The sequence below is a fragment of the Agelaius tricolor genome, unplaced genomic scaffold (genome assembly GCF_023055355.1).
Source record: "Agelaius tricolor isolate 1412-34295 unplaced genomic scaffold, bAgeTri1.0.p SCAF_3, whole genome shotgun sequence".
In the NCBI taxonomy this organism is placed as follows: Eukaryota; Metazoa; Chordata; class Aves; order Passeriformes; family Icteridae; genus Agelaius; species Agelaius tricolor.
In genome coordinates, this window is record NW_027269263.1 from 14,833,888 (window position 1) to 14,854,352 (window position 20,465).

General features: G+C 47.7%; 1 long non-coding RNA gene across 4 annotated transcripts; it reads left to right on the forward strand.

Moving 5' to 3' along the window:
* The first annotated feature begins 1,861 nt into the window (after window positions 1-1,861).
* Window positions 1,862-20,281, forward strand: LOC139587906 (uncharacterized). Of its 4 annotated transcripts, none has more exons than XR_011678528.1 (6): window positions 1,862-5,043; window positions 10,742-10,846; window positions 11,421-12,719; window positions 12,921-13,097; window positions 16,361-16,536; window positions 20,090-20,281. It is a non-coding gene; the product is annotated as an uncharacterized lncRNA (long non-coding RNA). The 4 variants fall into 4 exon arrangements; XR_011678529.1 differs by lacking the exon at window positions 20,090-20,281 and having other exon boundaries at window positions 1,862-2,103; window positions 4,764-5,043; window positions 16,361-17,251; XR_011678527.1 differs by lacking the exon at window positions 20,090-20,281 and having other exon boundaries at window positions 16,361-17,251.
* The last annotated feature ends 184 nt before the right edge of the window (window positions 20,282-20,465 follow it).

The following is a 20,465-nucleotide window of genomic DNA, read 5'->3' on the forward strand; positions in this document are numbered from 1 at the left end:
AGCTGACAGTTACTGTCACTGTTCCTTGATTTCCATGGTGTTCTGCAAGCACCTCCCAGCCCTCTCTGAGAAACACCAAGGTGAGCCTGGGAAATAAAACTTCCAGTGGACAATTTATGAGAGAAGTCTGTGAAATGAGATCACACTAGTCGAGCATTTGAAGCGAAATAAATTAACAAAATACTTCAAAATTTGTCAAAGGATCCATTTGGATATGTTAAGTGGGTCTTCATGGTGGTCTACATACACCTGCTCCATTGTGGGAAATGAAGAACAATTCATCCCAAAATAACCCAGAGCGTGGCAGTGACCTGGGAATTGTCAGATTGAATTCACTCTAGACACAAAGGATATGTTTCAAACTTGAGGTACCCAAGAATTATTGTTCATAAACAATTTTGGATCCTTTCAGATCGAAGAATTTAAAGGAGTGCCACAAGGATTTGTGTGTTGCAAAACACAGGAAAAGCTTCTGAGCAAATTAATGCTGAGTAGCTGGCTGGCTGTGATATATGAAAAACCTGATTCCAGGCCAGAGCTGAAAGATATTAAATTGGAAAAGAAAGGTGATGATGATGATGATGATGATCCTGTTCCCTGCCTGCTGCTTTGTGTCCCTGCTCCTGCCAAGGCTCCTGGTGTCATCTGAGGGGTTAAGATGACATAAGGCAAGTGCACAGGAGGTTGTTCTAGCAGAGTGCAAGGTATAGTTGGAAGGACCTGATGAAGACAATTAGCTCTCCGGAGCGCTGAATTGTGTGGTGGGAACACACTGGCTTCCTGCCGGACCTTTGTTTATTTACCATTTTAAAGATACTGGATGTCAGCCAGCTGCTGGCTCTGTGAGAAGGCAAAGGAACGGGATGAATGTGTTTGCAAAGGGCTTTGCAAGTGGTAATTTAGGGGATAGTCACAAACAAGTGTAGTACCTAAATTTCACCTCAGAAATCCTTTCCCCAGCCGCTCACGCTGACCACAAACCACATCTTTACCAACGACTCGAATAGCACAGAGACCACACACAGAGCTGCACTGAACGTGCGCCTGCACTGTAGAACAAAAACGGAGACTGGCAGAGCCCCCTCACCTCCCTGCTCAGTCAGGGCAGACAAGGTGAGCTGCGAGCAGCCACCAGAGATCTGCGGGGAGTCTTGGTGGGAGCTGAGCAGCTGTACGTCAGAGCCCAGGCAGGGGCTTGGCGTGAGCAGCTCGGCCCAGAACCGCACACGCTGCCTTCGCCCCTCCAGCACCTCTCTTGGAAATGGCCTTTCCCTTAAATTTCATGGCTCTTTCTGAAGCCATTGCTGGGCTGTGCAATCCTTTCCAAAGTGACGGTCTGTGTGTCACTACGGGAGGCGGGACGGCGGGAAGGGGCAGGGCCAGGATGGACACTGGGGCCAGGTCGGCATCGCAGGGCGGTCAGCGTCAGGCAGCCGAGTAGACACCTTTGTAAGGAACGAAGGCCTTAGTGGTACCACACCAAAGATGGCGGCCCAGCCGGAAGCGGCTTCTGCCAGCACCCAAGATGGCGGCGAAGGGATGTGGGTACTTGATGCCACACCAAAGATGGCATCTCACTTAGCAGTTACTTCCACCAGTGCCAAAGATGGCGGAACAACCCGGTGATCATGTGATGCCGCACTAAAGATGGTGTCTCATCCGGAAGCGACTTCTGCCAGTATCCAATGTGGTGGCACGAGCAGGAAGTCACGTGATACCACACAAAAGAGGGAGTATTAACAGGATGTGACTTCTGCCAGCGCCCAAGGTAGCGGACTGCACCGGAAGTCACGTGACGGCACGCCGAAGATGGCTGTCGGCACTAGGCCTATTTGACCTTCCAAAGATGGTGGTATTTTGCGCATGCGCTTTGGGTAGGGGAGGAAATCGGGTCCTAGAAGGAGCGCGCGCCTCTCGGAGATAGGTGTTCGATCACCTGAACCCCACCCCGCGCTTCCAGCGCGATTTTCCACGGCGTTTCCCGGTGTGAGGACACGGGCTGTGGGCCAGCAGCGTGCGAGGACACGGGCTCTGTAGGGACACGGGCTGTGGGCCAGCGGCGCCGGGAGCTGGCAGCAGGATGCAGCTCCTCTCTCGCAGGAGGTGCGAGGTGGCGGCCGGAGCTGGAGGCAGGGTTTGCCAGGCAGGGCCAGCAGAGAGAATTCCCGCTGCCAGCCTCTCCCTGGGAGTGCTGGGCGGACTCGGGCCGGGGAGCTGGGAGGTGTGGGGGGTGTTCATGTTCCCAGGAGCTGCTGTAATGGCAGCTGGCAGCAGCCTCGTGTGTCTGTGTGGAACCAGCCACAGCGCTGGCAGCCGGGTGAGAGCTGGGAAATGAACATCAGCGGGCTGGAAACAAGACACAGAAATGGGTTAAAATGGGATGGACTTCTCCCACGCATCTAAAAATAAAAATCCTTTTGGTTTTGCTTTAGGAATTCAACACTGGAGTGACTCCCGAGGTGTTGGCATTTGTTTTACTGTAGTTTTGATGAGGTGCTGCCTCCGTGCCTTTCTCACAGCTGCTGTTGGCTCAGCAGGTGCCCCTGGTGTCCCTGGGAGCTGCTGGTCTGTTCTCCCAGCCCAGTGGTACACTGGAGACAGCTCATGCTGCTCCCAAGGGGGAATTCTGCCTGCAGGGACAGTTCTGGTGCCATTGGAGCCCTGGTGAGAAGGGAGGGCTGGCAGTGACAGGTTTGGGATGCTCTTCCTGGGGCACGCACGTCCCTCCCTCCCAGGCAGGCTCTTGGATTCTTCGGCTGACACTTGCCAAGCACTGGAAGGGCCTTGGCTGTGCAGGGAACAAAACATTTGAGGGGAAAGCAAAGCTGGGGATGTTCTGGCTTCAGAAAGAGGCTGCAGAAAGATCCTTTTGGAAGGGACAGTGAACTTTTCCAGCTGTGCCAAAACGAGCCAGTGGGATGTGAAGGTGTGGGACAGTCTGGAAGGTTCCTTGTGCCCAAAGGATCATGGCAAGAGCAGCACTAAAAAAGTCTGCAGTAAATCTTGGAGTGCCTTTTGGTGCCTGTTGAGCTTGGAAGAGATATTGAGTGTGGAATTGCAGGGAAGCTGCCCTTGCTGCAGTGGTCGGAGGGAGAAGCAGTGGCAGCTGTTTGCTAGCAGCTGTTTGCCCACCTTCCCCTCAGTCCCCTGGAGCTCCAGGTCACCACACCACCTTTGCTTTTCCAAGGGGTTTTTTGCTAAAGGGTTTCTAAATGAGGCCGTGGGCTTTGCCACCGTTGGATTTTAATTCTGCTTGAGGAAGTGTTTCATTGTAGGGTCTGTGATTTACCGGTCCCCATGCCAGGTTCACTGCAGTAGAAGCAGGCACATAAAGCCCAGGGCCTGGACTGGGATGCTCCAGTCCCCTGCCAGGCACAGGGGTCGTTGCTTGGTGTTAATTCTCCAGTCCTGTCTGCTCAGGCCTTGTTCTGACCTGCTCAGCCATAAATGCCATTGCAGGAGGAGCAGAACATCCCACAGCTCCTGTGGATCACTTGTTGCACTGACTTTGTGCTGCAGCCTAAGCTGTGGGGCCTGAATTGCCTCCAGGCAGCCAGGATTGTTCCCAAATGCCACCCTCTGACTCCATAGGGTTGTTTTCCTCCAAGCCCAGGGGCTGTTTCAGTGGTGCTGTGTGCTGCTCTTGCCTTTGCCTGCTGTAAGCAGCTTTGTGCTGCAGCTCAGTGAAGTCCAGTTCGGTGCTTATGGTGTGGGATTTTTGTGTGTGATAAAAGTCCCTGTCAATTCCCTCTGGAATGGCTGCATCCCTGGATTGGGACTAACTCAGCTCTTCCCCTGCAGCAGTTCTCTGCTGCTCTCAGGAGAGGATGGAGCTGAGGGTCCTGAGCAAAAATGATCCATCAAAGCCAGGGCAGTGCTCACAGCCTGGATCTGTCCCTGCTTTCAGAGTTCCCATGACTGAGAAGCAGAAACAAGGAAAACAGGCTCTGTTTCTTTGCTCTCTCCACCTCAGTCCTCACAACTTCCCCCATGTGCTCCATGTCTCTGAGCAGCATTTCTGGACAGCTGCCACCCCTTCTTTACAAAGAAAGGGCAAAGGTGCAGAGGGGGCTTTAGGAAGTGCCAATCCCTGATTGTGTCTGCCTGTGCTTGCTGTAGTTCTCCTGCCTGGAGAGACCTCCATGGCCTGGGGTTTGTCTAGGAAAGTGATCTTATTAAATTTGTTACAAACTGATGTTTGTAGACACCAATTTCTGATGGGAAACGTCATTTTACTTTTGCCTTTTCCAAGTTTTTTCCAGGTGCTGCAGAGGATGAGCATCTGTGTGCTCAAACTGAGCCAGGAGTCTGTGACTTCCACAGGGGACTTAATTTTCTTTTCTTCCTCTCTTTTAAGACAGGAAAAATCACTAATTGCCCCAGCAATGCTGAAAGTTTTGGTGTTGAGCAGCCAAACCCAGCAGCTTCTGACCCTGCTGGCCTGCCTCTGCTCCTGCCCATTCTGTGGGGTGGGTCAGAGGGACACAGGGTTCCTCTTCTCCTCTCTGCTGGGTTTAACTCCCTAGGGCTCACTGAGGCTGGGAATTGCATCCAGAGCATGTTGAAGCTCCTGGTGCCTGGGACTGTGGTGTTTGGTGTGCAGAAAGCATCCCAGGCTGACTTGGGTCTGGATGTGCATTGCCACAGTTTCTCGGAGTGGGAAAAGGCCAGGAGGGTGCTGGGAAGGGCTTTCTCCCAGGCCTGAGCATCCTCAAAACACCTCAGGGATGTTTTTTAAATGTTTTTTGTCTCTCGTTTCCCAGCCCAGGGCTAAGCTGGAGAAAAGGTAGAGAGTGGCAAGCAGGAGTCCCATGTTTGGATCCACCCTTGAATTCCAGTTCCTCCTGGTGGGTCTGTGCTGCCCAAAGTACAGAGAAAGGAGATGTTGGAGTTCCTGTTTGTTCACCTGCTGAGCTTGGAAGAGACTCTGAGTGTGAAATTCCAGGGAAGCTGTGCTTGCTGTAGTGACTGGAGAGAGAAGCAGTGGCAGCTGTTTGCTGTGTGCTGGTTTCCCACCTTGGCTTCCGCTCCCTGGCACTCCAGGTAATCCCACACCACCTTTGCTTTTCCAGTGCTTTGCTGAAGGGTTTCTGAATGTGGCAGTGAGCTTTTCTGTACTCCCCATTGTTGTTATAGAGCACGACACAGCACAAAGTACCACGACTTCATCAGAAGGGTGCAAGAGAGATATATTATAGCAACATGTTGCTTTTATACTCTTGCAAGATATTTACATTTACTCAACATACACAGTCACTGCCCATTGGTTATAAGAAAGAAACAAAGTTCTCAGTAGGTGAACAAGGAGCCATGTCATTCTGTGAGCCAGCTAGAGTCCGTATCTTTTCACTTTCTCTCCTTCATCACGTCTGCATGGTGACAACCATGGTGTCTTCCTCAGGAGAGATACGGGGCTTTCCTTATCATCAGGAAGCTTTTGCTGGCTCAAAAGAACAGCACAAAGTGTCTTTTCTATACCCCATTTATATGGAGGATCCGTTTCAGGAAATGTCTCAGTGTCTGGATGGATTCAGAAGTCCCCCTGCCAAGTTAATTGCAACAAAAAAAAGGGAAAAGAAGCCCAGAGCCTGGACTGGGATGCTCCAGTCCCCTGCCAAGCACAGGGGTCATTGCTTGGTGTTGATTCTCCAGTCCTGTCTTCTCAGGCCTTGTTCTGACCTGCTCAGCCATAAATGCCATTACAGGAGGAGCAGAACATCCCACAGCTCCTGTGGATCACTTGTTGCACTGGGGACATCATCAATCAGCAGTGTTAAAGTCAAGGGAATCTTCTCTCACAGAAATGAAACCCCAAGCAATGCCCTTGAAATAAAAGGTCAGAGTCGGATGAAGTTTTGTTTGCATGAAGTTTGGAGTTTTTCAGGGAGCCAGCTGGAACCACAGAAGTGATGGAAAGCTTTCCTCTTGGGGTCTCTAGCTGGTCAGAGTGACCGGGAGATGTGTTAGAAAGTCTCTTTTCCCAGCCCAGCTCAAAGAAGGAGTCAGAGCTCTTCATTTCTCAGTCTCAAGGTTGTTTATTGTCCGGTCAGCTGTCTGTCTCTGCCCAGACATGCGTAGGGTGGTTCTGGGGCCGCCCGCGCTTCAAAGGACAAGTCTGGACTCTTCAGTTTTTTGGTCTTCAGATTGTTTATTATTTCTTGTCTACAGAATTTTCTTTCTGCCCAGCCGAAGTCTGACCTGCAAGGCAGCCAAGGGCACTCTGACCACCCACAGGGCGGTCGTGTCTTTTTACACTAAAAACTACGTACATGATATTTACCTTTATTTCCCAATACCTTTCACCCATATTAGCAAGTGCACCTTCACCATGGACCAATCCCCAAGTGCCAACATCACCACAGAAAATGGATGACAAGAAGAAGAAAGAAGAAGGACAAGACACACCCTGATCCCTCCATCTTGTCTCCATAACCCTCCTGTACCAAAAACCCTAAAATCTATATCTCACCCTGTAAATATATCCTTCTTGCACCATTCACTCCCAAGTGACTCTCATGTCCTCAAACAGGTGGCACATCCCTAGAGGGATTGAAGTCAAGCCACCAGGTGCTCCTGGCAACATTCCAGGATTTACGAGCCCCCCAAGGGTTCTCTCAGCAACTCTGGACATCTGAAGTGATGTGCTGAGTTCCCACAGTTTATTGTATCTTATCTATAAAATTCTTTCTCCTGTCCCACCGAGGTCCGCTCAGCAGGACAGTCTGGGGCACTCTGCCTGCCTGTGTTATGACTTTATACTAAAAACTACATGTACAATATTTACAATTACTTTCCAATACCTATCACCTATGTTAGACAGTGAGCTTCTACTCTAAACCAATCTAAAAGTGCCAACATCACAGCAGAAGATGGAAGCTAGGAAGAAGAAGGAGGAGAAAGGCTGGACACGTGCAGATTCCTCCATCTTGCCCCCTGAACCCCCATTCTAAAAACCCCAAAATCTACTTTTTCACCCCGTGATAAATTCACTATCCTTCTACTTAAACTGCCATGGCTTGTAATCCTTCATGTAAAGGTTGGTAATTGTTTTTTCCAAGGGCTAAATCAAAGGCACAGAGGTCTCGGGCTCTGTGCCAAGGTCTCTGAGCCCCCTGAGCAGGGGCTCGAGTCCTCCAGGGCAGCCAGAGGAATTTCCTGGGCTCCCAGACTTTCCCACTGAAGGTGTGCTGAAAGCAGGAATGTGCATCCCTTTCCTGAGGGAAAAGAACTTGCAGAGGCATTGCTGAGGCTCTGAAATAAACTCAGCTTCTGCAGGGAGAGATGTCCTCTCCTGGGCACGGGAGCTGCCTCAGCACGGGCAAGGAGTGCTCCTGGCCACTGCCTTCTTCTCCTGCCTTAAAATATCAACTGGATCCTGACCTCAGGGGGGATGAAATCAGCTGAATTCCAGGGAACTCTGCCAAGTGTCCCCCAGGGACATCAGTGGGGCTGGGGGATGAGGGTTATAAATAGCAAATTCTATGGAATATAAACCTGTCCTTGTCCTGATCTCAATGACCTTCCCTGGAACCTCTCCTGGTTCCTGCCACAGCTGGTGTTGAAGTGGCAGCTCTGCATGGGAATGTCCACACTCCACAAGGCACGGTCAGGTTATTCCAGCAGGAATTCAGGAGGGAATGTGGGGCTGTGGGTATAATTCCTGTGAAGTAGCAAAGCTGATCCTGAACCCCAAATCTGGCACCACACAGAGAACAATCTTTGTGCTGCCCTGTCAGCTAAAGTGCCTGGGCTGGGAAATTTCAGCAGCTAAATGTATGGAATGATGTAAGTAAATCCCAGCATCCCCCAGAGGGACAATCCGAGTGCCAGGGTGGGAGCTCATGTCCTTCCCCTGCTGTTGGCTGGACAAATTCCCCTCAGCACAGCTGGCCGGGCTGGGAGCAGGAGGGGCGGGAGAGCGGAGCAGCTGCCCAGGGAGCGCCGGGACATGAGGCTGCTGGAATCTCGTCTGAATCACTGAAAATATTCTTGCCCTGCATAAACCAAAGCAGATCCCTCCTGGCCAGGCTGGTAGGCAGCAGCTCTAGGGGAAAACACCCTGGCCTTGCCAGGAGCTCTAACTCTGCTTTTCTCCCAGCTGCTGAGCAGTGTCAGGGCCACTGTGAGGAAGTTAAAACCCAAAAAAAGCTCATAGCCCATGGAGTGAGTGATCCCAACAGAAAAATGCAGTGTTGTCATAAAAAACTTAAAGATCTGTGAAAAAGGGTATGACAACACTCTAATGGGATTCCCAGGAACCTTCTGGTTTGCTCTTGGAATGCTCCTGCTTCTGTTTTTATATATTTTTAGACCCTCCATGTGCAGCTTGCAGAATTTATTCTGGGACTTAAAGGTTGAGCAGGGTTGGCTTTGGGCTGACCTTCACCTCTGGTCCCACTTTGTGCAAACACAGCTTGGGCCAAGCTGGGTGAACTCATCACCTCAGCTTTTCTCTCCAAAATATCCCCTGCTTATTTCCCTGAAGATGAACTCAGATTTTGCCCCAAACTGTCCATTCCTCACCTCCACTTGGCCTCACAGTGTCCCTTCTGTTCCCACAGATGCCCTGGTGACACCAGGGTGGTGCCTCTGCCTTTTTCCTGCCCCTCTCCAGCCTCGTCCCACACGGGGCCTCTTCTCCATTCCCTGCCGCTGCTGCCAAAGAAGGAGGACACAGCATGTCCTGAATTCACCTCCCAACAGCCATTCCCTCACCTGAGATAGCCTTGGATTTTACCTCCAACATTTTCCCTTCCTGTGCACTACTGATTGCCTCAGTTTGCCTCAAAAACACTCATTCTTTCACCTGCAAGTTAACTCTGATTTTATGACCAAAAAGTCCATTTTATCCCCAATGTATTACTGAGATTTTTAAAACCAAACAACATACTGGTTCTGTTTTATCCTCAAAATCTTTGTGTGTCCCCTAGAAATTATGTCAGATTTTTTTCTCTAAAATACTTCTCACCCTTACACATTATTGCCCAAATTTTCCCTTGATGTCCACTACTGATCAACTCATTTTACCTCAAAACGTTCCTTCTTTCACCTAAAGATTACCTAAAGGTTTACCCCCAGTTTTCCCTTTTCTGTCCACTACAGATTATCTCATTTTTCCCTCAAGATGTTAATTCTCTGCCTTACAGATTGTTGCAAGTTTTACCCCCAATGTTTTCCCTCCCTGTCCACTACTAGTTGTTGCCTGTTCACCTCAAAATATTAATTCTCCATCCTGGAGAAAATATCACTTTCTACACCCAAAATTTTCATTATGTGTCCACAAGTGATTACCTCTGCTTTCATTCTCTTCCCTGGGGATTATTTCACGTTTCCCCTCCAGATTTTCCCTGTCTGTCCACTTCTGCTTCCCTCATTTTTTACAAGCAAGTATTCATTCTCTACTCTGGACATTACCTCACTATGTCTCCCCAGTATTTTCCCTATCTGCCCAATTCTGTTTACCTCCTTTTTACCTCAAAATATGCGTTCTTTGCTCTACAGGATAACTCAGATTTTATGACCAAAATATCCATTTTGTACCCTATATACTAACTAGATTTTAAAACCAAACCCACACAAGTTATGTCTGCCTTATCCCCAAGATGTTCATTCTGCCCCCTACACATCACATCAGAGTTTTTCTTAAAAACATTTATTGTTCTGACATATTATCTCAGGGTTTGCCTGCCAAATTCTCCCCAATCATCTCCTTTTTACCTCAATATGTTCATTCTCTGCCCTAGAGATTTTCCTAAGTTTTACCCCCCAAAATTTCCTTGCCTGCACCCAGTGCCTGCCTCAGTTTGTCAGTGTTCACTCTCTCCCCAGAGGTTTACTCAAGTTTTACCCCCAAAATTTTCTTTACCTATCTACAACATATTACCTCATTTTTAACTAAAAATATTCATTGTAAACATTTAAATTATTTCAAACTTAGCCCCCAGAATTCCCCTACCTATCCACCATGGATTCCCTCAATTTTACTTCAATACTGATTTTCTACCATGTAGCTTTTCTCAGTATTTACCCACCAATTTTCCATCTGCCTACGACTGATGACCTCATTTTTACCTCAAAATGTTCATTCTCTGCCCTACAGATAATTTCTTATTATTTTACCCCCCAAAATTTCCCTACCTGCCCATAACTGATTCCCTCATGTTACCTTACTCTGTTTGTGCTCTCCCCTAGAGATTATCTCAGATTTAACCCCCAAATTTTTCTTACACACACACTACTCATGACCTCATTTTTGCCTCAAAGTGTTCATTCTCTGCTCTAGAGGTTTGGTCAGGTTGTGCCTCCAAAATTTTCCCCATCTGTCCACTTCTGAGTACCTCATTTCTACCCCAAAATATTCATTTTGTCCCCTACAGATTACATCAAGTTTTACCCCCAAAATTTTCCTTCCTGTAAAATATTGACTCCTTCTCTTCCCTAAACATCACCTCAGCTTTTCCTCAAAATGATCCCCATTCTTGGTCCCTGTAGAATGAACTCAGGTCTTCCCCCAACTCTGCCATGAATTACCTCCATTTTGCCTCCAAAGTGTCCCTTCTGTTCCCCACAGGTGCCCTGGTGACACCAGGGAAGTCCCTTTGCCTTCCTCCTGCCCCTCTCCAGCCCGAGGTCACTCCTCTGCTTGCTCTCTCTGCCCTTGATCCACACAGAGGGGCACAAAAGGGGAAAGGTTTCAGAAAACTTTTCTGCTATTAATTGATAATTATTTCCAATTCCCCAGTGAGAAGAACATGAACTCACAGCCATCAAGGCCTAACAGTGCAGAGCTCAGTACATGTCAGTACAGAGACAAGTCCAGCATCTGAAAGAAAGAAAGAAGAAAAAGGTGATTTATTGTGTTCTCAAACTTAGACCAACCTTTGCTCTTGATTTTGGCTGGGTGAATCCTGAGCAGTGGGCACAAGTCATGTCATTCATGATGATGTGAGTGATGCTTTCTGGGGGAACTCTGCTGATTTCCAAAGTTTACTTCCTGCCCCATGCCTGATCTGCCTAGGAGAAAACCCCTTCCAGGAAGGGATTTTGCTCCATCTAATCCCATCTGCCCAGGCTGTCCCATGAGGATGTTGCCAGGCGGGGGCAGCACAGGCAGACGCAGCTCTCAGCACTCTCTGCTCCAAACACAACTCTGGGCTGCTTTGCAAGCAGCTTCTGCCATGAGGTTTTCTCCAGGAGAAATCAAGGAATTGCTCATGGCAGGGTGTAGATGAAGTTGTCACAAAGGGAAGTAAAGGATAAATATTCCTGTAAGAGCCCTTGGATCTGCTGGGCTGAATTGGGAAGGGGACATTCATTCCCTGCATTGCAAATGCACAACAACCTCACACACCAAGCACAGACTGTCAGGTGGGGTCTGACAGCACCACTCTGACAAACCTCCTTGTCCTTCTCCCTTTCAGTGACTTCTGCCTTCAAACTGAAGCTGACAAGCCCAAAAGCTCTGTCTGGCCACCCAGGAACAAAAGGATCCTCCCAGGGATGAGGCACATTCCCAGCAAACACTCCCAACATGGCATAGAGGCACCTCTGGAGCTTGTGTTGGGGCTGGCAAGGGCTGCAGGAGGACACAGTCCCCAGCTAGGGTGGCAGTGACAGCAGCAAATTCCCATGGTTTGATGGCACAGCAGGGAGACAAAGGCCAGCAATGCCCATGGGAGCTGCAGGTTTAATTCTGCTCCCTGCACTGCCACAACCCAGCAGGAAATCTCCAGCGGAGACAGAAAATCCCAGGATGCACAAAATGCAGCATCTGTGACCCTGATCCTGCTGAAACTCAGTGTGTGGGGCCAAACCCCTCCAGATAAACACTGCCCTGCCCTGGATCAGTCCCAGACACTGCCCCAGTCCTCACCTCCCACCTGCTCCCGGGGCTGCCACCACATTCCTGACAAGGAGCCAAAGGCCCCTTTGGACAGGGCTCTCTCTGTGTCCCAGGTGTTGGGGACTGCAGGGAGCAGGGCAAGGACAGCCTGAAACCAGGGCAGATTCCTCTGCCTTTGGGACACTCTGGGGACAAATGGGGACTCACCCCACACCACAGGCAGGACCTGGGCCCTCCAGTACAGGCCAGCTGTTCTAGAGCCTTTTGGGTTTGGCTGCTCAAACAGCAAAGCTCTTGGCAAAGATGGGATGAGTTAAGTCATTTTCCCTGTCCTGAAAGAGAAGAGAAAATGGAAATTAAGTCCACTGTGAAAAGCAAAGGCTCCTGGCTTTCCCACTTCTGTTCTGTTTGCTCACTATGGGGTTTTATCCATAAAAAATGAGAGGTGGCACCAAATAAAAGTGCCCTTTTTTCAAAATTTTTCCCTACATTTCTTTCATATACAAAAAGGATGCCCATTTTTTCTTATTGCATTCTTTGCCTAATTTTAACAGAACCATTTTCATTCCAGGCCCTGTCTGTGAGTTATTCCATGCTTTGCCATTGGACTTTGGACAAAGGAGGGGGAGGATCTGTTCCACATGGGTGTCATCCAATGCTCAGCTCTGCTCCAGTGCTTTCCTTGGGAAAGGATGTACTGGAATAAAAGCAATAATCCTGGCCCACATGGTACCTGCCCATGGGAGGTCGTTCCTGGCAGAAGGGACCTGCTGACTGCTGTGATTCAATACTTGGCTGTGTTGCAGCAACAGGAAGGGCTGCACTTGGAGCGTTCCCTCCTCTCCTGTTCTGGGAGCAGGAGCATTGGTGTATGCAGGTGGGTTTGCCCAGAAGCTGTGTGTAAGAGGAGAGGACATTTGTCAAGGCCCAGCCATGATAAACATCCTTCTCATATCAACAGCAAAATCAAAGATTTTGAGGAATGATTGATTTTTGAATGAATGAATGAATGAATGAATGAATTAATTAATTAATTAATTAATTTTGCCTGACTCAATACCCATCTGACCCTTTTCAGGACACTGATAGTTATAATATTACCTGCAGTTTCCTGGAGCCATGAAACAGCCAATACCTGCAGCACATTTGGAGAGAAACAAACTGCAGGATACTCTTGTCCAAGCAAGAGGTTACTTTCCTTCCCCAGAGAGCTTTGAGGTGCTTCTTGGAGTCATTCTGCTAATCCTGGCTGCAGGTAAGGCCACAAAAATGTAATTGACTCTCAAGATGCATTTTGTCCCCTTTTATGTAGACCTGTTTAAAATGAAACATTGGGAGGGTTCTGGGGGGATGTTTTCCAAACAAAAGCTTTCCTTCAAAATAAATACACAAACAAACCCGAAATTACTTGTTTTCAAAATGCTGAAATGCAATACTTAAGGGCTGACTTTTCAGAATTGTCTTCTCATTTCTTTGTCCATTATTTCTTCCCAATTATGGTCTGAGCTTACTATTCCACAAGTGTTATGTTTCTCAGTTAATTATGTTTCTCAGTAAATTCATCCCCAAAGCCCTCTCTGAGGGTCCCTTGTCAAAACTTGTAGCTCTTAAGTGAATAGAGTACACCAAAGGTATTTATTCCAGGGCCAACGAAGAAGCTCTTCAGTCAGAGCCAGTAGATGGCACTAAAGGATAGGGAATAAGGAAAAAAATCCAACCTGTAATTGGCAAACAGCCGGTGGGTTCTCGTTTCACTGCCGAGGCTTCCCCATGCTGGTGCCGTGCCCTGTTTCCAGGCACAAAGGAATGGTTTCTTGGAGAGCCCTTTTTGTTTTGTCTCATGCCTGTGTCCCTGGGTGCTTTGGGCACACAGGAAACACCAGCACTTCTGCCCAGTAAATTCATATTTTCACTATTTGACCGCACGAAGAAGATTCCCCAAAGAGGAGTTGCAAGCACAGCACCCAATCCACAGGCAGGATCACACATGAGCTGCCGGAGGTCAACTCCTCAGCAGCAACTGTTGGGGGTGATCCAGAAGCTGCACAACAGCTGATGGGGAAAGGGAAGAGTGGAATGAGCACAGCCAGCTAAGGAACTGAGCACCTACTCATCCCCAGTAATGTCTGGGCAGCATTTGGATTAATAAATTGAATTTTACAGAGAAAATAATCCCGGGACCTTGAGCCAGTGTGGTGGTCAAAACCCAAATTGTGCACTTTGATACAAAGCCAAACCTTGGGGAGCAGAACTCTCTGATCCACCTTTCACCTTATAAATGCCCTCTGATTATCCCATGTAGCATCATGCTCCAGCCATGGCATAGATCACAGTTTTATAAAGTGCAAGGAAAATTATCACAATTATTATATAATAAACAGAGAATCAATATAGTTACTGGAATTAAAATATATTAGAAGTCTAAATATATCCTGTTGATCCTTTTCCTCTCCTTTTCACAACCATCACCACTTGAGAGCCTCAGAAAAATTTGCAGGGGAAAGTCAACAAGTTCCACTCCCTGCTTAGAGCTGAGCTAACTTCAAACTCGAATAAAATCACTCCATTTTCTTTTAGGGCTGAGAAATCTGATAAAACCCTGTAACTGGGCCAATAAAAAACTCTTGAATGGCAGGGAAAGTCTCAGTCATGGCAGCTCTTTAAGCCACTCACTGACAACCATCACTCACACAGTTCTGTGCCCATCCCAGGCTCAGTAAAAATCTAATATCTGCTGCTCATGTGATGTCTGACCTGCACTTTGCATTGTGCCTGTTTAAAACATGAATTACAGTGAGTAAAGCAGGAATGCACTGGCATTCCCAGACAGATATTTAATACCAGCAGTGTCCTGTCTCCTGTCACCAGGTTCTGTTTGCTCTCTGCTGGGGAGGTGGCTTTGTTTGCCAGGTGCTTTCTGAAGTTTGGGGATCAGCAGGGCTCTGGAGGAGTGTTAAAAGTGAATACCAGGCTAAGGTGTGGATCACAGGAGATCCTCGTGGGGCTGGGCTCGAGGTTTGCATTTGAACTGGATCTGCCTGAGGTTAAGTGACAGTGCAGGAACAAGGGCTGTGGCTGAATGGCAAATCCTACCCTGAAGCTTGTGTAAGTGCCTGGACAGCTGCAGGGAAATATCAAAGCCATTTGGTTTTGGTCTCCATTTCTGTACATTTATGTTTTTGTTATGTACAGACAGAGCCATTCAAGCCTTCCCAACAGGCAAAGTCAGTTTTGTGTCCCATCATAAGGTGCAAGGTCCTTATAGACTCATTCCTGACTTGGGAAGTGCAACGAGGAGGGCAAGGAGCAGAGATGGAATGGAAAAGTGGAAGAGAGAGCCCAGCAGGTCTGGGTTTCCTCGTCTTGCTGTCCGTGAGGAGGATGGCATTTGCTTCCCTCTGGCACAATCCTCCAGGAGGTGGCTCCCAAGCTCTCCCTCAAGTACAGAGTGGCAAACCTGGACTTCCCATGCTACAGCAGGGGCAGGGGCCTTGGCTGTTGCTGCTCAGGTGCACACAGGAAATGTCTTGTTAGCATCTGAATATTGTAAATGCTTCATTTTCTTATGAGCTTTAGTGAATAATAAGAATTTAAAAAGCACATTTCCTTATGAGCACTTTAGTGTTTATCTACCCTAAAGATGTGGCTGGTGAGGTGGAAACAAAAAGAAAAACCAAACTCAAACCCAGCTGAAAACAAAGCACTCTCAGTCAGTGGAAAGCATTTTCAGAATTGTATTTGTGTGTTCTGGTCCTGTGACCAATTTTCCCACCTCATCTCAGAGTCCAAAAAGCTCAGCTACAGTTAAAGCAGAGTTGTGCCTGATTCAGAAACTTGGAGCAGTGCCTGCTCTCAGGGGGGGTGGGTGGCAGTGCCACAGGGCCACAGATCACTCTTAGCACTGTGCAGGACAGGACTATAACCTGCTCTCCAAGATTACTCTGAGGCAAATAATCTCTCAAGGCTTTTCCTACTACATGCAAAAGATAAACAACCAAAAATGATGAACTCTATCAAAAAGGTTACAAGCCCACCTCACCATTCAGGAATGAACACAATCATTAAGTTAGGCAAGGAATTTTTTAACATGCCACAGGAGAGGGGACACTTGGTACTAAGTCCAATTAGCAGAATGATTTAATTCAGCAATTTAGATACCACACAATCACTTAAGCTTGCAGTATGTAACTAAAATGTATCTTTACTAAAATTTTAAAATTATTGACAATCCATATCAAAATTTGGATGGAATGTGTAAGTGAGGCAAGATAATCTCAGTTCTTCAAAGTGCCAGTTGGGGAACTTACCATCAACTTAAATGCACATGATATATTGTATTTACTTAAATGTGTCTTATCCTTAAAGATGCTTAACAAGTCAAAAGAAATATTCCCTGAAGTTGGTGATGTGAGCTATATTGTCTGTAACATGAATAATACAGAATTAATTCATTCATGTGAGAGTTGTGAGATCAAAGCTGCTGATGTTTCTGACTCTCCTTCCTCTCTGTCTTTGCAGCCCAGCAAGGCTTCCCTGCAGTGTAATGGAGTTCTCTGTGCCTGAGCAGGTTCCGTCCCACCGACTCCCTGAGAGTGGCAGTGCACAATGTGCTGATGTGGTTTTGTTGATATCAGCACTAAATTCCTGAGTGACATCTGCTGTGACAAGAGACAGACCTGCTTGAGCAACCACAGGTACCAACCCACCTTGCAGAGTCCTGCATGGGGGTGAGTTCAGTACAGGGGAACTGTCTGAGGCACTCAATCCTCAGGCTTCCCACCCTCACCAGGTGTGGGAGACACTTTCTAATTCTTTTCTGATACCAATACAGAAAAAGCATCACAATGGCCTTACAGAACTACTTGGTCTCTTCACTGAATTTCAGGAGCTTGCAAAATATCTTCTCTGTGATAGGCCCTTTCCTTGTTACACCTTCTACCCCATTGCAAGCACAAGTTTTGGGTTCCCCCCCCTCCACAGACTGGGCCATCCAGCTGTCTAAGTAATCAGTTCCAAAGCTTTGCCCCCGACCTCCACTCTGCAGCACCTTCCTTGCCTTACATCAGCAGATTCCTGGTCTCCCCCAGCAGCTCAGAAGCCCCAGTTCTTGCTGGTCTCTGGGGAAGTTGTTTGGGGTCACTGCCAGTCCTGGCCACGCTGCTCAGGGCAGCCCCAAAGGGGCACTGGGACAGTCCCCAGCACTGGACAGGGATCTCTGCAGGAGCGTTTGCCAAGTGCTGACCCCACACTGGCCCCACACTGGCAACCCAGAGCTGTGCCCTGACCCTGCAGCTCCTGGCTTATCCACAGGAGTCAGGCACTAGTTACCCTGGCAAGGATTTAAAAATATAACAAAAACCAAGACCAACCAACCAACCAATCAAAAAAAAAAAAAAACACAAAAGAAAAGAAAGGAGTGGTACAATCTTGCCATTTAACTGGGACTTTTAACATAAAAAAACCAAGGTGCTGCCACTGCAGTGTCCTGAGACCCCAAAATGCATCTCTGGGAGCCAAAGGCAAGTAACACCACAGGGGGGTTGTCCCTATATCTCTGATGACCTGTCTCAGGAAGTGGCACCTCTCTGTCCCAAGCTGGGGTGTCAAAAAGCTGCTGCTGTTCAAAGCCACGTTGTGCAGGCAGCCCACAGGTCTCCATGCAGGCAGCCAGAGGGGAATGAGCCTATGGCAGCGCTCAGAAACACTCAGCACCTCTGTCCCAAGGTTTGCAGTTCACTCTGTGGCAGATTCCTGCTGCAGACTGCAAGCTCAGCTGATTGCCAGGAGATGAGTTCTGGACAAGATGGAATAAAAGCATCTCTGTCTGTGAACTAGAAGGAGGTCAGCAAGTCCTGCAATCACAGAGCAGCCTCCAGGTTGTGGAAGACAGGTAACATAGAGAATGGAGAACATGAAGGAGGGGATGAGCTGGCCCATCTCCAGCAAGGAAAAGGCACTACTTACAATTCACTGGCTGCTCTGCACATTGAGTAAATAGAAAAAAAGCCCAAAGTAAATCCAAACAACCAAACCACAAAAAACTCCCAAACCAGACAACTTACCTTCAAGGGTGGCTGTGGATTAGGCACTGAGTGTTCTCTAATTTGGTGAGCAATGCAGATTCTTACTCAGACCCAGTAGCAGACCAGCACTTTGAGCATCACTGGCTCCCCTGGCCTGATACCGTTTATGTCCTAAACTCTCAGCAGTTTCATCTTGACAAAATCAATCCAAGGCCCACAGATTCCTTCCCAGGTACTATCCATGGTATGTTGTGCTGTTATTTCCTTGCCATGAGAATGAACACCAATTTGTTCAAGACATTTTGGAAATACCCCCAATATCCTGTTCTTCCCCAAATGGTGATTGTCCAGGCCCAGGGGAGAAGCAAACTGATCTAAAGGAAGCCAACAGAATAAACCCTCAAAAGTGATTAATTTTTCTAGGGAATAGAGGTGGGTGTCTCATTCTTCAGCAAGTTTGTGATTTGAGTGGAGTGCAGAAAGAGGGAAGGCACAGAGAGAGAGAGAGCAGCTGAAGTGGTGGGAAAGTGGCCCACAAGAGCTACTTTGCCAATTGTACCTCAGTGTGGCAATATCACATCTTGCTGGTGGTTTCCAAGAATGGCCAGAACACATATTTGTATTCCCAGAGCACAAGGGAATTGCTTCCATGCCAGCTGGTCTGACAAACAGATATATGGAGGAACACTGTTAAATGTGTATGCTCAGAAATACACACCTGGGAAGTGCAGCCTGCCCTGCATTAGGAGCCCTCTAATCACGTGTAAATGAGAGAAATTCACTGCCAGAGTGTGATGGGGGTGTGCTGGTTTGCAAATCAAAAGCCAAGGGCTCTGAATTCACACTAACCCAGAACACAGTTCCAATCTGATACGAAGAGGAGTCGGTTTCATGATGAGGACAGTCACATATTGGAGCAGTTTGCCCACAGCAGCTGGGCTGTGCAAACTCTCTCCTGGGAGGTTGTCAGCAATGTTCAGCAACCTGTCCCAAGTTCAGTGTTGAGCCAGAGATGGGACTGAAGACATTTGGAAGCCCTTCCTCCCTGAATGATCGTGTGCTAATCCCCCCTTTTCTGCACAGCCATTCAGATATGGAGGGGTTCTTCCTATATTATTTGGGCACGTTTTGGGCACAAGGACTGCTCCATGAGCTGATGAAGCACAGGAAAAGTAACCTTCTCCTACTCTCACCTATCCAACTGCCACAGCAAGGCTTGGGCTCCTGCAGCTGGCCAGACAGCCCTGTCAGGGTATCTAAATACAAGGGAGAACTATTTGGGATTATCTCCTGAGAAGAGTCTGTTCTTTGGCTGATTTAGTAACCAGAAATTGGCACTTGCATCTGCCTGGAGTTGTGTGCTATTACAGCTTCAGTGAACACCTACTTTCTCAAAGCTCCAAAACATTTGCTGCTATTTCCAATACTCAAAGCTTTTAGTTCTGTAAAATTCTATCAGTGCTGTTTGCCAGTTATTATCAAGCCTCCCTCCTTGTTTGGTTTCTCCTCATGGTGCTGCTGAGAAATAGTGGAATATAGGTACAGTCCCAGGCCATGCCAGCTACATCTTCACTGCTTTTCAGTGCCAAAGGGTCCCTTAGGTAAGTACAAATTCTGCTTGATGCCCCTTGATGCTCAGTCACACTAAGCAAAGTTTGTCCCTGCTCACAGCTATGCTGTAAATGTTGCCTCATGACAACTGCAGTTCAGCAGGTTTCAGGCCAGCCCTCTGCAAATGGTAACCTCAAAGGGACAGCAGCCACAGATGTATCACTGCAGTATAAATAATTCATACAGAAAAAGCCTTCACTAGAAGAGAAGGATCAAGCATTCAAGTGTTTCTCCCAGCACATGGAAATGAAATTAAAAACCAGTTGATGAAAACAGTTCAACTTTTTTATTTAGTACTAATGCAGTGTTTTTCCTGATAATATCATGAAGCATAACCACTTCAAACAGGTGAGGTTTCATGGAGCTCTCCACTCTTGGAAGTGTCTACATCCTAACACCGTGCCCAGTGCATAGCCGAACTCTTGCTATTTACTGGGATTTAAAAGGGACTCACAAAGCTCCAGCTGCACGTAGCACCCCACTGCAAAACCCACCTGCCTTTGCCATGTTTTATCTCTGCCAGGGCAGTCAGATTTCAGTGTTTTCTGCATACACATTGTAGAAATGTCTATCACCACAATGCTTCACAATTGATCTGTGTTCTACCTTGCAGGCTTGGAGATTTCATGTGTCAAGATGATCTAGCTGAAGTAACAAGTGACTTGGATGTTCAAAGAGTTCTTGCTAATGTCCGTCATAAAAGCTGAAGTAAACTGCTATGAAATAAATGAACATTTAATCACGTAGTGACTACAGTAATAAAAAGTGGGAGGATACCTGTGTGTCCTCCAGAGGGATTCCTGAATGGACTTGTAGATTTATTAAGCTTAAGTAGAAGGGTGGCAGTTGATTATTTATTATTTAGTAAGTTACTTAGGATCACAGAAGTGTGAAACACCTGCAGAAGTCCCTTACAGAGTTCTGACTGGTGTCTTGCCCTCTGGGACAGCTCACTGCCCACCAGGACCCCCAGGCCCTTCTCCTCAGAG